The following is a 5,314-nucleotide window of genomic DNA, read 5'->3' as shown; positions in this document are numbered from 1 at the left end:
GTTTTATGCTCCAATATATTTTGGCACAGATTCTTTTAATTGCTCCAGTACAATTAAATCCCTCAATTTATCAAGAGAATCCATATTAATAGCCTTAAACTAACAATGAAAGGGACCCTGCAGTTCCCAAGAAGTTTGACATGTGTTTTGGCACTACTCTTTTCCCCAAAGTCCTACATTTTTGCCTATAACCTTCAGGGAGCAGTTGATAAGCTTTTGAAACTGCCAATTTTACTGGCACTCTGCTCCAGTAAGAGTAACAACTCAGCTAACTAGAACAATTCCCAGAATTTAGATTAAGGTTTTCAAAGTTGACAGTTAACGTTCTTGTGGTTACGTTAATGGAACGTTACTTCCACAGTTTACATTTTAACAACTGTTCTGTCAGTGTCAGCATGATATAATTATTTGCTGAACATCCTTTTAACATAATGCTGAAAAATATTGTTTTATAATAAAATATTATCTAAAAGTGCTATAAGTATGTACAATGAATGTACAACAAATAGTTGCAGGAAAAACTGTTTTATAAAAGAAAAAAGAATGCCACGTGGTACAGCAAAAAATGCAGTAATACAAGCGAGAGTTCTGGTGTCATCCTGGGGATCATGTTGATTTGGCCACATGTTCTTATCAATATCGCAAAGCATATTTTCTATTGCCAAACATTAGGGAAAGTTTCGTTTAGAACTCCCCAATTACATTACTAATTAAATGGCTGAAGAGTTCTCACACCTGGGTTTGAACAGCTGACCTAAAGGTTATCCCAAAAACCTGCACACACACCGGCCCTTTGTGGATAAGACTGCCCACCCCTGGTTCAGAATGACATCATCACAGGCTGCCTGCATTGCCTCAAGAAGACTCACTCGTACATATGGGTTCCTATCATAAACTGTCCACCTCCAATTGGAAAAAAAATCTTTAAATCAGATTGAGGATGGTGGACAGAAGATCATCTGATTGTGTGGATGGGAACTGAACCATTCTTGGATGACCCCAGAATGGTGGAAATGTTATCCCATATTTCAGTGTAGGTACTGTAATGTGGTCTGTGGTACTATGTTGTCTTTTTGGGGGTGGGAATACAATGTCATTCAGTCCATTGAGGAATTGGACAAAGAGGGCAGTGTTGTATCGGCCAGTTCTGACATGGTTGGACCACCCCTTGAGACCTTTTGCTTTTTCTACATAGACACATTCAGTTGGTTCTGGATTCACATCAGACTGAAGTATTCTCTGGAAGAAGAAATGACCATGTTACTGCAGAACAGTGCTGTAAAGTGATACTTACTTCTACATATTCATGTCGCATATGTTTCCAATGCGGTGTCCTGCTCTCTGATCCCTATATATTCGCTCCATCAATTCTATCTCTATTTAGTACACAATCAATAATGGATATACAGTGCTCTCCAGAATTATTGGCATGCTGAATAAATGAATAAGTGAATGAATGTTACACCTACATAGTGTTTTTCAAGACAGCTAAAGTTTTTTACAAACAGCCCTAACAGCACTGCATGTTGGCTGAAACTGCACTGTGACCCCCAAGCTATGAAATGTTGGTCTTACAGTTTGAAGATCCAGCTTTTCAGAACGAACAACATGTCTGACTTGTCTGAAGGGAGTGCAACTCTAAAGGTTATACAAAAGTAAAGTCCAGAGTCCTCAGATGATAGGCAGCTTTCTGACTCCTCTCTTATACTGCTGGTTTGTCCACCTCCTCAGGGGACTCTGTAAGAGGCAACCCATGCTTGAGGGTGGCCGGACCCATTTATCATTCCAACATTCTCCTCTGATGTGGAACTGAAGCTCAAGCAAGGCAATGAAGCATACTTCAAAGACGGATCTCTCTTGAATGTTTCCAAAAAATGTGGAGAAACATTCTTGACAAGCTGGCAGAAGCTATCTATGCTTTCGAGGCCTATCCAAATGTCAAAGAATACAATACTGCAGCAAAAGCCCCGATCAACACACACCCATGCTTGAAGGAACCTGGATCTTCATGCGGATGGTATGATTGGAAGTTCAACCTGAAGTTTAAAATTTTAGGGGAATCTGTAGTGGAAGTTGCACATTGCTTGATATTCAGAGCTCCCTGTAAACATTCAGAAAAGGTCAGCATTGGGGGAGAAAGCCAGAACAATGAAGAAGCCCAAGAAGTCAGAACAAAATTTTCTTCCTGACTTTCCTCAGGGAAAAAGTCACTGTGTCGATTCTTTCCCATAGTGAAGAATGACTTAGGGAATTTGGCCTGTGTGTCACAAAGGTGGGGGTTACGGAGCGGGGAACTAGGAGCCAAAGTCCAGGGAGTCAGGGAAACGTGGGATTTATTCGGGACAGAAACACTACTCAGCACAAAATGACGTCAATGACCAGTCTAATGAAAACACACAGACACGGACTTAAATACATAACCACAATTTGCACAACTAGGAACAGCTGAAGACATGGGGATTCCACACGAGGCAAAGAAGGGGGCATGGCACACAAGAGGATCGGAACAATCACAACGTGACACTGTGTCACCTCATATGTATACCCCAGTGAAACAGGAAGTCATGGGTGACCACTTAAAGGTTCCTAATCAAATAAGTAAACTTAAAAATGTAAAATATGACTGAAAAAATACTTCAGTTAGATTTTAATCATAGGATTTTCTTCTGGAGGGGCAGTAGTTAGCACTGTCACCTCACACCTCTTGAACCTGGGCTCAAGTCTCCACTAGGGTTCCATGTGTGTGGTTTCCATGTTTTCCCCATGTTGTTGTGGGGTTTCCTCTGGAACAACAAGAAAAACCTGTTGCTTGTCATGTTCCAATATTTTGGCTCACTTGAAAAACTGTGAGGCTTGATACAAAATGTGTCATGTTCTATGTTGTTTAGCATATCTAGATATACATAGCAGGGAATAAAAGTTCATTTTCTATGCCACATATCCATCAGGGCTATGGGGGTAGCTGGAGCCAATCCCACCTGACTTTGAGTGAAAGGTGGGGTACACCCTGGACAGGTCTCCTGTCCATTGCAGGACTAACACAGAGACAGACAACCATTCACACCTATGGACAATTTAGAGTAGCCAGCTAACTTAACACATGTCTTGACTGTAGGAAAACAGAGTACCCATCGCAGGGCACACTCACACATGCACACCTTTGTACTTTTGTATAACCTTTAGAGTTGCACTCCCTTCAGACAAGTCAGATATGTTGTTCAAGTGGCAAAGTTTGTTCTGAAAAGCTGGATCTTCAAACTGTAAGACCAACATTCATGTCTTTGGACTGGGTGGGGGGGAAACCAGAACCCCTGGAAGAAACCCCACGACGACACAAGGAGAACAAGCAAACTCCACACACATGTAACCCAGGCAGAGACTTAAACCTGGGTCCCAGAGGTGTGAGGCAACAGTGCTAACCACCGCACCACCATGCTGCCCCAACTTGTCTCTTATTCAACTTTTAATCTTGCACACAAATGACTTCAGTGCACAGCAAAAACAAATTAATTGGCATTGCTGTTCCAATTCTTTTAGAGGGGGCTGTGAACGCAAGATAGTCGATTCACTTAGCCTAGTCTCAAAATCTGACCAAGCTCTCTGTTTTGTCGATGACATCAATAATATATTTTCATTGTGTGCCTTGCATTTGAGTAGACTGCAGCAGAATTCAGATGTATCGACCTCAAGAAGACCTTTTTTGATGGACTTGATGAATATGTGCCAAGATTCTTGCGGTTGTACAGGGAAAAAAACAATAATATTGAAGAGTTTAAGAGCCTTATCCAGTCTCTCGATGAGGATGTGAGTATTTGTTTTTTCTCTAGCTTAAATCAAAAGTTACTTCTCTGTTTCCTAGCTGTTAGAAATCAAATTCTCATGCAGAACGTATGCAGCTTACTAGAGATGATTAGACCTTCTGTTCAGTGCCCTTTCTGGTCTGTGTCCTTTATTGTAGAACTCGAACCAGCGGAGGAAAGCAGTTGTTCTTCTTGGCCATCTTTACTTCCTTAGATAGGAGCCCTCCAAGTTTTGCAGCATATGTGAGGTATGTGAACATCTCTATTTTATTTGTCAATTTAGAATTTGTACTATTTGCACTTCAATATGAATTATACATATGCACTAGATTAGGTATTTCTAAATTTATTAGAGCCATCAGGTCTCACCAATTTGAATCCAATTTGAAAATATGCTGCAAGTGGTGATCACTGGGGTCCCAGCAGAACCGTAGCAGTCGCAACAACTGGTGCAATTAGAAGTTCAACGGGAGAAACAATTCTATGTGGCATAATGAATGTGCCCGTCAAGCTTCATGATGTTCAGCCACCCATGCTGGCAAATATTAGCTACTGAATTTAGATTGACTGTTTGTTGGACATTCTGGTAAGTCAGTCACTCAGTACTTTAAGTAGTGTAGGCAAATGGGGCCAAATGCAAGTATATCGAATTTCAGGGGCTGATTATACAAAACACCTTACGTTTTCCCCTTAAGTGTGAGACTTAAGGTTTAATTTCTCCTTAGCTGAGGGATTTATTTAAGGGTGTTACATACAATCCCTTAAAAGGTTCCCTTAGTTAAGGAAAAATCTTAAGGTATTTACTGTATTGAAAGACATTTAATGGGTGTAAAATTGTGCAGTTTCTATGGAGATCATTTGTTTTCTTGCCCTCATGCCTGCTCGTGATACCTGTTATCGCCTCCAGTGTTAAAGCCGGACTTTGTCCCCACTGCATCCTTATCTGATGAAAATGTGCACTGTCTCCCCTGCTGTATTGTGTTCACTATGAGTTGGTACTTTTCGTTTGACTAAGAACAACTGAGTGGAGCATATAGCGATAAACTTTGCTGAATGGTTGACGACAAGCACCGGCGCTAACTTGGAAGATACACAGAAGTACTGGGAAAAGAGAACTAGTGGAGGAAAAATTGAGCAGATAAAATTTTTGTTGTATATGAGTTACATTGCATTGCATTTTTGCATTTGTCTCCATAATTGTGCATCAGAAAATTTGTTCCATAACCAATGTACTCCTGTCTGGTATTGCGGTGCCCAGGGTGAAACTTATCAGCACTTTTTAGTGGAATGACGTTATATCGTCTTTCATTATTTCTATTTGTTAGCCAGAGTTAATAATGAATTATAAACATGTCACGGGCCATATAAATAAAATCATAAATTGATTGTCGGTCATGTAAAATCAATTGATCATCATTATTCGTATTCATTGGGTACTCCCAGTCGCAGGACACTCTTCTCAGGATGCGTTCATTTTCTTTTTTTATCGGCATAAACTCAGCCATGTTGTGGTT

Source organism: Paramormyrops kingsleyae, chromosome 15 (genome assembly GCF_048594095.1).
Source record: "Paramormyrops kingsleyae isolate MSU_618 chromosome 15, PKINGS_0.4, whole genome shotgun sequence".
Taxonomy (NCBI): domain Eukaryota; kingdom Metazoa; phylum Chordata; class Actinopteri; order Osteoglossiformes; family Mormyridae; genus Paramormyrops; species Paramormyrops kingsleyae.
Note: the sequence above shows the minus strand (reverse complement) of the source record.